Raw genomic sequence first — 13324 nt, 5'->3', positions numbered from 1 at the left:
AGTTGACTCATTGGAAAAGACCCTGATGCTGGGAAGGACTGGGGGCAGGAGGAGAAGGGGATGACAGAGGACGAGATGGCTGGATGGCATCACCAACTGTCTGGACACGAGTTTGAGTCAACTCTGGGAGTTTGTGATGGACAGGGAGGCCTGGCGTGCTGTGATTCGTGGGGTCACAAAGAGTCAGACGCGACTGAGCGACTGAACTGAACGGAACTGAAGTGCTATGCAGAGAGAATTAAAATATGGTGATTTGATAATGAATTTGTGGCTGATTTCAAATTGGTCAAGGGACTTCCCAGGTGGTCCAGTGGTTGAGAATCCACCTTCCAATTCAGGGGACTCCAGTTCCATCTCTGGTTGGGGACTAAGATCCTATATGTTGCAGGGCAACTAAGCTCAAACCCCACAACTACTGAGCCCGCACACCTCAATTAAAGAGCCCCGTGCCACAGCAAAGAGCCCACACACTGCAACAAAAGATCACACACCACAACTGAGACCTGGTTTGGTCAAAAGTAAATAAATAATAAAAATAAAATAAATTGATCAGGAGAAACCTCTGTGTAGAGGGAAAATTTAAAGTAAAGCATAAATGACACAAGTGAAGATGAAGTTTGAACATTCTAAGTGCAATGGGAACAATAAAAAGTTTTATACAGGAAGTCATACTCTAATTTACTTAATAATAAGATAATTACAGCAAATCTATGGGGCTAAACTAGAGGAGTAAGAGAATTAGCAGAAAACTTTGCTAGAATGTTTGATCAATAGTAGTACAAGTGCAGTATAATGCTGGCTTGGGTGGCAGTAATAAGGAATGAGAACAGTGGGCAGATTAGGGAAATATTTGATGTGTTAAAGAGTAATTTGTTGTTGGGTCAAGAGAAATGTGAAGACAATGCCAATATAAGAATTTTTTTTTTTTTTTTTTTATAAGAATTTTTTAAAAAGAGAAGAAGCTCAATTAAGCTGCAGCTACCTATAGTTTTAAGGTTGTTCCAGCATCCCAGTAAGAAGCAAGCCAGATCACTTGAAAAAGCAAATACAATGAAAAAGAAAAACAATGAAAAAAATCAGCAAGTACTATTAAATATCAAATAGTACTTCAGAAGCAATGCTATCAAATACCAAAACCTGCTACTTGGGAGACAAGAAATGTCATCAATTTTGAAAGGAACAGAGTTGATCATGTGTAGACTCCTGAATTGCCAATTGGAACATTTGCTACTTAAAAAAAAGAAAAAAAAACCTCAACATTGAAATCTTTCATTAATACATAGATAAATAACTATCAGTACTTTATTTTTACCTAATTCTTAGTCAGCTATGAAAACCTCATACTCTATGAAGCAATGATTAAAATCAATGCATTTGATCAAATATTTATATAAATTAACTTCATAATAATAATGTAAGAATGCTATATCTTTCAGAGAAGGCAATGGCACCCCACTACAGTACTCTTGCCTGGAAAATCCCATGTATGGAGGAACCTGGTAGGCTGCAGTCCATGGGCTCGCTAAGAGTCGGACACGACTGAACGACTTCACTTTCACTTTTCACTTTCATGCATTGGAGAAGGAAATGGCAACCCACTCCAGTGTTCTTGCCTGGAGAATCCCAGGGACGGGGGAACCTGGTGGGCTGCCGTCTATGGGGTTGCACAGAGTTGGACATGACTGAAGCGACTTAGCAGCAGCAGCTATATCTCTGGGCTTCCCTTATGGCTCAATGGGTAAAGAATCCACCTGTAATGTAGGAGACACAGGAGACTCAGGTTTGATCCCTGGGTCTGGAAGATCCCCTAGAGTAGGCAAAAGCAACCCACCCCAGTATTATTGCCTGGACAGAGGAGTCTGGCAGGTTACAGTCTAACAGGTCACAAAGAGTCGGACATGAATGAGTGACTAAGAACACAATCTCAACCTCTGGTTTCATTAATTAGTCTCAGGATTGTGTCAGGGGCTCAAAAGACACAAATCTAGAATAAATCTTATATTTGTGTAAGAAAATATATACACGAAAGACTCAGATGAATTCAAAGTATGATATGAATGCTGGTATGATATAGAAAGCATGACATACAGGGCTACAATGAAAAGAGAAGATTTCACAGCCAAAAGATCTAGGGATAAAATCCAGGTCTGCCACTTACTAACTAGGTGACCTTGTAAAAGTTACAAAATCTTTCTAAGATGCAATTTCCTTATTTTAAAACTTGAGATAATAATAATACTTACTTCACATGGTACCGTGTTAAACGGTATATGTTAACACACCTAGCAATGGATGACAATGAATGAATAATCCATAAATGAGAATCACATCAAGTAAGCAAATATAAGCTTCCACTACAAGTGCAAAAGGACATTTATAAATCAACAACAATGAATGAATGTTACCTGCTTGTCTAGTATTATGATGGAGACAGACTCCTGGGATCACTTGTGTATAGCAGGGCTTATTTTTGCAGGATTTAGGACCATTAGAGTACAAGAAAGATCATAAATGCCTCAGCATCAGACATACACAGGTTTGTTAACATCCTATTGAAAATCCAATGGGAGAAAATCTAATGAGATTGAGAAAATTAGATGTGTTTTCATGTTCCTACGTGATTATGCTTGCTAAGATATTTATTAAGGTCTCAAGGGCTTCATTTATTATCTTCATTATTTACATACATATTATAACTACAAAGATCTAATTAGGTTTGAAACTTGATTTGGACCAATATAATTAACATAGGATATGCTGTGATCATCTGTGACATTTCTGAGAAGCAATCATGACAAGGTACCTAGAACTATTTTCTTGAACTCTGTCCTGTGGTTCCTATTTAGGTACACATGGGAAACTGCAGGGAGAGTCAGATGCTTTTCTCTGTGTCAAAATGACCCACAATTTAATTCAGACTTGGCATTTCCCACTTATCATAGTGTTTCCTCAAATCCTGAATTCTTAAGATAGACATCAAATTATCAAAGATATTTATTCCCCATAGTAAAAGGGAAGCAGACTCATAAAGAAGAAACTAGTGATTACCAGTGGAGAGAGGGAAGCAGAGAGGGGCAATACAAGGGTCAAGGAGTAAAGGTAAAAACTATTAGGTATAAAATAAGTTATAAGGATATATTGTATAACACAGGGAATATAGCCAATATTTTATAACTGTAAATGGAATATAACCTTTAAAAATGTGAATTACTATATTATGCCCCTGTATATGATATTGTGCAGAAACTATACTTCAATTTTAAAAAAATACTTCTTTCTTTCCCTGCCCATATTTATGTCCATCCCAATCTTCCTTTTCTAGATAAGCCAAGAATCTCTTCCTTGTTTCTGACTTCCATGTGGCCTATTGTTAGTTATTATTTGTACTGCTTTGAAATTACTTTTCTTTACTACAGAAAAATTTTAGACAATTCCATGTGAGTGTGTATCAATTGCCTTCATTCTTTGTAATGATTCACAATATTCCAGAGTATCTAATGAGTATTTTTTTTAACAATGCACCTGTTAGTGCTTCACTGAAAATGAAAGTGAAAATCTTAGTCACTCAGTCGTGTCTGACCCCATGGACTGTGGCCCATCAGGCTCCTCTGTCCATGGGACTCTCTAGGCAAGAGTAATGAAGTGGGTTGCCATTCCCTTCTCCAGGGCATCTTCCCGACCCAAGGATTGAAACCAAGACTCCAACACTGCAGGCAGATTCTTTACCATCTGAGCCACCACTACCAGTAGTTCTCTTGGATGTACTCAATTCAGCTCAGTTCAGTCACGTCGGACTCTTTGCAATCCCATGGACTGAAGCATGCCAGGTTTCCCTGTCTATCAGAAACTCCTAAGAGCTTACTCAAATTCACGTCCATTGAGTCAGTGATGCCATCCAACCATCTCAACCTCTGTCATCCCCTTCTCCCACCTTCAATCTTTCCAAGCATCAGGGTCTTTTCCATTGAGTCAGTTCTTTGCATCAGGTGGCCAAAGTATTGGAGTTTCAGCTTCAGCATCAGTCTTTGCAATGAATATTCAGGGCTTTAGGATTGACTGGTTGGATCTCCTTGCAGTCCAAGGGTCTCTCAGTTCAAACCACAGTTTGAACACCAACACCACAGTTCAAAAGCATCAATTCTTCGGTGCTCAGCTTTCTTTATAGTCCAACTCTTACATCCATATATGACTACTGGAAAAACCATAGGTTTGACTAAATGGACCTCTGTTGGCAAAGTAATATCTCTGCTTTTTAATATGCTATCTAGGTTGGTCATAGCTTTTCTTCCAAGGTATAAGTGTCTTTTAATTTCATGGCTGCAGTCACCATCTGCAGTGATTTTGGAGCCTCCCCCCAAAAATAAAGTCTCTCACTGTTTGCATTGTTTCCTCATCTATTTGCCATGAAGTGATGGGACCAGATGCCATGATCTTAGTTTTCTGAATGTTAAGTTTTAAGCCAAGTTATTCACTCTCCTCTTTCACTTTCATCAGGAGGCTTTTTAGTTCTTCTTTGCTTCCTGCCAACTGAATATCTGAGGTTATTGATATTTCTCCCAGCAATCTTGATTCCATCTGTGCTTCTTCCAGCCCAGCATTTCTCATGATGTACTCTGCATATAAGTTAAATAAACAGGTGACAATATACAGCCTTGACATACTTCTTTCCCGATTCGGAACCAGTCTGGTGTTCCATGTCCTATTCTAACTGTTGCTTCCTGACCTGCATACAGATTTCTCAGGATGCAGGTCAGGTGGTCTGGTATTCCCATCTCTTTCAGAATTTTCCAGTTTGTTGTGATCTACACAGAAAAAAGGCTTTGGTGTAGTCAATAAAGTAGAAGTAGATGTTTGATCTCTGGTTCCTCTGCCTTTTCTAACTCCAGTTTGAACATCTGGAAGTTCACAGTTCACGTATTGATGAAGCCTGGCTTGGAGAATTTTGAGCATTACTTTGCTAGCATGTGAGATGAGTGCAATTATGTGGTAGTTTGAACATTCTTTGGCATCAGCTTTCTTTGGGATTCGAATGAAAACTGACATTTTCCAGTCATGTGGCCACTGCTGAGTTTTCCAAATTAGCTGGCATATTGAGTGCAGCACTTTCATAGCATCGTCTTTTAGGATTTGAAATAACTCAACTGGAATTCCATCACCTCCACTAGCTTTGTTCTTAGTGATGCTTCCTAAGGCCCACTTGACCTCACATTCCAGGATGTCTGGCTCTAGGTGAGTGATCACACCATCGTGATTATCTGGGTCATGAAGATCTCTTTTGTACATTTCTTCTGTGTATTCTTGCCACCTCTTCTTAATATCTTCTGCTTCTGTTAGGTCCATTCCATTTCTGTCCTTTATTGTGCCTGTCTTTGCATGAAATGTTCCCTTGGTATCTCTAATTTTCTTAAAGAGTCTCTAATCTTTCCCATTCTATTGTTTTCCTCTGTTTTGCACTGATCACTGAGGAAGGCTTTCTTATCTCTCCTTTCTTTTCTTTGGAACTCTGCATTCAGATGGGTATATCTTTCCTTTTCTCCTTTGCCTTTCACTTCCCTTGTTTTCATAGCTATTTGTAAGACCTCCTCAGACAAGCATTTTGACTTTTTGCATTTCTTTTTCTTGGGGATGGTCTTGATCACTGCCTCTTGTACCATATCACAAACTTCCATCCATAGTTCTTCAGGCACTCTATCAGATCTAATCCCTTGAATCTATTTGTCACTTCCACTGTATAATCATAAGGGATTTGATTTAGGTCATACCTGAATGGTCCAGTGGATTTCCCTACTTTCTTCAATTTAAATCTCAATTTGGCAGTAAGGAGTTCATGATTTGAGCCACAGTCAGCTCCTGGTCTTGTTTTTGCTGACTGTATAGATCTTCTCCATCTTTGGCTGCAAAGAAAATAATCAATTTGATTTCAATATTGACCATCTGGTGATGTCCATGAGTAGAGTCTTCTCTTGTGCCGGAGGCTCCTGGACACTCACAGGCAAGCCTGGGTCAGTCTCTTGTGGGGTCACTGCTCCCTTCTCCTGGGTCCTAGTGTGCACAAGCTTTTGTTTGTGCCCTCCAAGAGTCTGTTTCCCCAGTCCTGTGTAAGTTCTGATGGCTCTATGGTGGGGTTAATGGCAACCTCCTCCAAGAGGGCTTATGCCATACCCAGGTCTGCTGCACCCAGAGCCCCTGCTCCTGCAGTTGTCCACTGCTGACCAGTACCTCCACAGGAGATACTCAAACGCAGTTCTGACTCGGTCTCTGTGGGGTATATGGGTCCTGGTGCACAAGGTTTGTTTGAGCCCTCTGAGTGTCTCAGGCAGGTATGGGGTTTGTTTCTAAACACAACTTTGCCCCTCCTACCTGGATGTATTCTAAGACGTAGAATTACTTGGTCAAAAGGTTTATACAGTTTAAATTCCAATAGATACTGCCAGATTAAACTTTTAAAAAATTGTATCATTTTAAAATAATGTTTTACATTAATAATCTATTAAACTTTTTAGTTGTTTGATCTACTAAGTTCTAAAAGTCTTGCATTATGATTGTCGATTTTTCAGTGTTTCATATTCTTATCAGATTTTGCTTTAAATATTTAAACACTGTATTATCAGGTATATAAATGTTTAACACTACTCTAACTTCCATGCAAATTGCACCTTTTATTTTTATAAACCCTTTAAAAATATCTGTGTTGGTTTGTTTTTCATCTGCAGTATCTGAGCATATACTTTCCCTCAGTCCTTAATTAACCATTAGTATTATCAAATTTGTCTATGATACAGAATTTATGCATCCTATTTCTGTTCTTTCACATCTCAAATTTTAATGCTTTGTTTACATTGTCTACCAATGTCTGGAATTATTTTGTTGGTATAATTTTGTTTGCTCATTCCATCTTCTTGTGTTTTTGTGTCTCCTTAGTTTCTCTCTCTCTCTTCATCCAGAAATATATGGCTTGTGAGAAATAAAAATGTTGGCGTGTTTCCATGATATGAAAATGTCTTTAGATTCCCTCTTGCTTGAATCATATAGTTTTCAAATATAGAATTTTGTATAGATAAGAATTCCCCACCTCACAACTTAGAGTTGCTTCCTATCTTCTTGCCTCCTACATTGCTGATGAAAAGTCTGATATCAATATTTTGTCCTTCTGGAGACAGACATTGCTACTTTTGGAAACTTTCAGGGTGTTTTCTATTTTTAATCACACAGTTTTGAAGATAGCACTTCTGTGTCACTCCTCATACTTGGTACTGAAGGAGATCTTTCTCAGTGCAGACTCTTGTCTGGTCAGCACTGAAATGTTTTCTTTAGTTACATCATTATGCGTTACTTCTCATCTCTCACTTCTCCATTTTCACTCTGTCTTCTGTGACTCCCAGTAGATAAATGTTGAAGCTTCTTGATCTGTCTTCCACAGCTTTTACCTTTTCTTTTATTCTTCACCTCTTTGACCTTTTGTGCTACATCTTGGGAATATTCTTCAGTATAGTTTTTCATCTCACTAATAGAGTCCTCCCTCCCTATGTCCATTTTGATGTTTAACTCATCTGTTGAGGGTTTTTTTTTTATTTCAACAATAAATTTCTCCAATATCTCAAGTTGATTTTTAGGCATGTAATATATTCTTATTTTCCTCTGAGTATATTAATTATACTTATTCTAAAGTCTTCATTCTAGTTACTTTATTAACTCCTTCCTTTAGGCATTGGATCTTCTGATGATTACATTTAGTGTTTTCTTTCATAGCACTGGGTTTTGTTTTATTTTTTTCTTGATGATTAACTCTTTCTTGTTATTTGGTCAACTTTATGTTTTCAATTATCTATTAGCATTTATGTGGATGCCATAAACATTTACTGAAGCTACCTCAGTGCCTCTGAGACAAGATGTACTATTAGATAGGAAGTCCAAGGGTCTGGACTTCCGAATTTTTTCATATTTTTATTCTCTCTGGATGCTGCCAGATGCTTGGAATGCTACCTTTGCTACTTGGACCCAAATAATCCTTTGCATCTCCCTCCCAGGGGAAAAGACGGAAACAGATTCCTGTTTGAAGTAAGTTAGAGTGAAACAGATTTAAATGCCTAATTTTTCTATTGGGATATCTCAGAAAATGACCCTATTTATTGTCCAGTAGATTTCTTCTTCTCACCTTTGCTACTGCCTCCAAAGCTCTATCACTCTAAACTTTTTCAGTAGTTTTCTCCTTTAACTTTGCTTCAATTCAGTTTCATCTTTTTTTTTATCTTTCTAGGAATACTAGTAATTTGGACCCATTAAATACACTTTTCTGACTTTCTAGAATTGCTGTTAGTTCACTTATTTCATATACATTCTTATCATGAATTTGGATCAGGAACAAGAAGTTACAATATGCTCTCGGGTTGTCACTTTAATCCAATCTCTAGGTGAGAGTCATGGACTCTGTCTCTATAGATGTCTTGTTAATACCTGTTGGACAGGAGAAAACACACTTGACCCTGAAGGCAAGTGAAAAAGGGAGATTGTGAGACAAATTGTAAGATTATTAAGGGCAAGCAGAGAATGCAATGAGAGCAATCAAAAACAATGAGGCTATTAATTCAAAACATCCAATCTAAAAACGAAGAGATGATTTGGAAATAAAAGGTGTTAATGGAGAGAAACTGTAAAAAGGAAGACGTGCTTCCCTCTCTTCACACTGTGAGTTTTAAAATACAAATAAGAGGATTTCAGGGAGGAGAGAGGTTTAACATGTCCATGAATTTCAGGAATATTGGGGAAAGGAAGAGTGGGAAGGGTGTTCCTAGAAGTAGTAGACATAGGGGATGTATAGCAGAGAAACAAACTTGGGCAAAAGTGAGGAAGTCAGAAGTATGAGAAGAAAAGGGGAAATGGCATATGGATTTGCCCAAGGCAAGGCTGCAAAGCAAAATTTCACACACTGGAAAGAAGAAGGTAGAGGAAAGGAAGTTGGACAGAGATTGTGTTTGCAAGTAGAAAAGACACAACTAGCTCCAAAATTCAAGATGAAGACTTTATGCATTATGCTTCTAACTCAGAGAGCTTTCTCCTAGGTACTAGTGTTTATGAACACTAAACTTTGGTGGTGCAATAGAGGAAGAGGATCAAGAAATATGGAGGTTAGTGAGAAAGTGAGAGAAAGAGTAGTTTAGAATAAGAAAAAAAAAAAATTCTCACAAGCATAAAATGAGAAAGGAGGTTGTAGTCTTTTTCCATAGAAATCTGGTTAAAGAGAGAAATTGTGCAAATGCATCTTTATTTTGTGCAAATTTGGAGACAAGTGATTAATGAAAGCCAAAAAAGAAATAAAAAGGAAGAAAGAAGAGAGAGAAAGAAAGAAAAGAAAGTGAGGAAGGAAGGAAAATAGAAAGGAGACCAGGTAAATCCTCCTGGTCTACCAGAGAAAAACAGAAAAGGTACACGAAGAAACTTTCATGGACTCAGTTGACATAATAGTATGATTACAGTATGAGGACCAGGAATCAAAAGACATGAACTGAAATCAACACTTCAGCATTTACTAATTGTATAACCTTGGGAAAGTCTAGGAAAGTCTATTTGAATCTTATATTCCACATTTCTAAAATATGGATAAAACCAGATTGGAATTTTCTTGAATATCTAGTGGGATAATATGCTACACGGATTATTTAGATTCTACTATGTTACATTACTTCACAATGATACTAGAAATATTAGTTGATCTTCTTTAGAGGATGCCAGAAAATGACTCATTATTCTTCAAAATGACTGATAAAGAAAAAGAAATAAGTATTTGTCTTAACTTTCCTATATCCAATATTCTGTGAAGTACTTAGATAGTTGATGAAAGAAAAATCTTTATAAAATAGTTCTCGTTGAGAAACACAGAAGAAATAATAAAATTAAAACATCATCATTTTATAACCTTTAATTAAACAGTGGATCTAGGCAACCATTATCAAGGGCTATTTAAAAATCATTAAATGGACCCCCGCCGCGGGTCCCAGCAGCTCGGGCGGCGGGGGGAGCGGCAGCGGTCCGGCTACTCAGCTTCGCGAAGGCTCTCCGCGCGCCGCGGCCCTCAGGCACCCGGCTCTCGCCCGCCCCGCCGCCACGATGCCCAAGAGGAAGGTCAGCTCCGCCGAGGGGGCAGCGAAGGAGGAGCCCAAGAGGAGATCGGCGAGGTTGTCAGCTAAACCGGCTCCTGCAAAAGTGGAAACGAAGCCAAAAAAGGCGGCGGGAAAGGATAAATCTTCAGACAAAAAAGTGCAAACAAAAGGGAAAAGAGGAGCGAAGGGAAAACAGGCGGAAGTGGCCAACCAAGCGACTAAAGAAGACTTGCCTGCAGAAAATGGAGAGACTAAAAACGAGGAGAGCCCAGCCTCTGATGAAGCAGAAGAGAAAGAAGCCAAGTTTGATTAATAGCCACACACTCAGTCCTGTCAGTGGTCCCTGTTTCCCTTCTTGTACAATCCAGAGGAATATTTTTATCAACTATTTTGTAAATGCAAGTTTTTTAGTAGCTCTAGAAACATTTTTAAAAAGGAGGGAATCCCACCTCATCCCATTTTTTAAGTGTAAATGCTTTTTTTTAAGAGGTGAAATCATTTGCTGGTTGTTTATTTTTTGGTACAACCAGAAAATAGTGGGATATTGGATATGGGAGGCTTTGATTGTCTTGGGTGTCAGCTTAACATTCCATAGATGGGGGGTAGCTTTTATATCCTATAATACAAAAGCATACTAAATGGCAGTTTGGAGTCAGTTGTGCATTTAATGTCTTGAACACTTTAAATTACTTCTCTTCCCATATTGTTTTGGTAGAATTATTTCCTACAGCAAACCACTTTTTGATCTTGGCTCTCCTGGTCAGAATTTTGTGCACTATGCTATAAGATCTTTGGTCGTGGTAGTCCAGTTTTCCTAGTAACTTGGTTAATGTGCTGTGAACGATTGACAGTTTGGGTATGTAGTGTATATGATATTAAATTGTGAATCAGTGGGACTTATGTAACAACATATCAATATTTGAAGATATTGGTACTTGATATCCTGTTAAGGAAAGTTTGCTCCAAATTTTAAGCTGGAAAGTCACTGGAATAACTGTTAAGAATCACAACTACATGATATTTTAGATTTCTGGTACGTATGTGAAGAATTGTGTACAAATTGAAATGTCTGTGTAGTGATCCTCAAAACAACCAATAAAATCTCAGTTATAAAAGAAAAAAAAATCATTAAATGAAAAAATATGAGGAACTTTATACTGAATGAGTCTGAACCCACTTACTAATTTTAAAGTCATAGAAAGGACAACCAGACATTATGTGCCTCATGATATGATGCAATAGGAAGTATACAACCTTACTATAAAATTTCCTGCCAAAAAAATCTAACCTCAATCTGATTAAGACTCTATCTGGATGTGCCTATCAGTTCACAGGTCACACAGAGGTCATAGGAACACATTAGAGGACATAGTTATGTAATCAGTGAAACACATAATGTAGAAAATTCTAGAGGACTAAATAGCCAATTTCTTCAGCAAAAATAATTGTATGAACAGGAGAAGAGGAAGTTATGGCTTTAAAAGACATGATATACAACAACTAATGAAATGAGCAGAGCTTTTTTAGATTTTAATAACACAATTGTAAAAAAAAAATCGTAAGACAATTGGGGAAATTCGAACAACAAATTTTTAAAACAACATTTACTTATGTATTTATGGCTGCACTGGGTTTTCATTGCCGTGCACAGGCTTTCTCTAGTTGCAGCAAGCAGGGACTACGTTGTAGTATCTGGTCTTCTTATTGCATTGGCTTCTCTTCTTTCGGAGCATGGGCTCTAGACTGTGGGCTCAGCAGTTGTTGCACACAGGCTTAGTTGTTCCACAACATGTGGGACCTTCCCAGACGAGGGATCAAACCCGTGTCCCTTGCATTGACAGTGGATTCTTAACCACTGGACCACAGGGAAGTCCCTCAAACACCAGATATTTGATATTAAAGAATTATCAGTTTGGGGGTGATTAATGATATTGGTTTCCCAGGGTCTCAGTGGTAAAGAATCTGCTCATCAATGCAGGAGACGCAGGTTTGATCCCTGGGTTTTAAAGATCTCCTGGAGGAGGAAATGGCAACTCACTCCAGTATTCTTGCCTGGAAAATTTCATGGACAGGGGAGCCTGGTGGACTATAGTCCATGATGTCACAAAGAGCTGGACACAACTGAGTAATGAAACCACCACCACCAGTGCTATTGTGATCGTTTTTATGAGTCCTTATAAGGTGTATGCTGAATTGTTTGTAGATAAAAGAATTCCTGGGATTTGTTTCAAATTAAGATTGTAGATAGAAATGCTTAAGACACACCAAAATGCTACTAGTACTCATCAATGAATTTGGTAAAGTTGCACAATACAAAATTAATATATAGAAATCTGTTGCAGTTCTATGTGATAACTATGAACTATTAGAGAAATTAAGAAAACAATCCCATTGACCATTGCATCAAGAAGAATAAAATAACTTGGAATAAATCTCTGTGGAATTTAAAGACCTATACTCCCAAAACGGTACTACACTGACAAAAAAAACTGAAGACAATACAAACATATGGAAGATATACCTTGTTCATATGTTAGAAGAATTAATATTTTAAAATGATCATACTACCCAAAGCAATATATAGATTGAATTCAATCCCTATAAAAATGCCAGTGGCATTTGAAAAGACCCTGATGCTAGGAAAGAGAGAAGGCAGGAGGAGAAGGGGACACAGAGGATGAGATGGTTGGATGGCATCACTGACTCAATGGACATGAGTTTGAGTAAACTCCGAGAGTTGGTGATGGACAGGGAGGCCTGGCGAGCTGCAGTCCATGGGGTTGCAAAGAGTCAGACATGACTGAGTGACTGAACTGAACTGAACTGAGAACAAATAATTCTAAAATTTGTATGGAAACAAAAAGACCCCAAGCAGAGAAAACAATCTTGAGAAAGAAGAACTGAGGTGGAGATATAAATGCTCCTTGATTTCAAACTGTACACAGTCTACAGCCATCAAAACAGTATGATATTGGCACAAAAACAGACATATAGATCGACAGAACAATATAAACAGTTCAGAAACAAACCCACTCACTTATGGTCATTTAATCTACGACAAAGGAGGCAAGACAGTACAATGAGGAAGAGACAGTCTCTTCAATAAATGATGCTGGAAAAACTGGATAGTTGCATACAAGAGAATTAAAACATTCTCTCACACTATATACAAAAGTAAACTCAGATGGACTAAAGAACTAAATGAAGACAGAAAACCACAAAGTTGA

The 13324-nt window shown here is 38.0% G+C and overlaps 1 pseudogene; it reads left to right on the top strand.

Annotated features, from left to right (window-relative positions):
- The first annotated feature begins 9979 nt into the window (after nucleotides 1-9979).
- On the top strand, nucleotides 9980-10870 carry LOC136174384 (non-histone chromosomal protein HMG-14 pseudogene; annotated as a pseudogene).
- The last annotated feature ends 2454 nt before the right edge of the window (nucleotides 10871-13324 follow it).

The sequence above is a fragment of the Muntiacus reevesi genome, chromosome 9 (assembly GCF_963930625.1).
Source record: "Muntiacus reevesi chromosome 9, mMunRee1.1, whole genome shotgun sequence".
NCBI lineage: Eukaryota > Metazoa > Chordata > Mammalia > Artiodactyla > Cervidae > Muntiacus > Muntiacus reevesi.
This window is presented reverse-complemented; position numbering and strand designations above follow the sequence as displayed.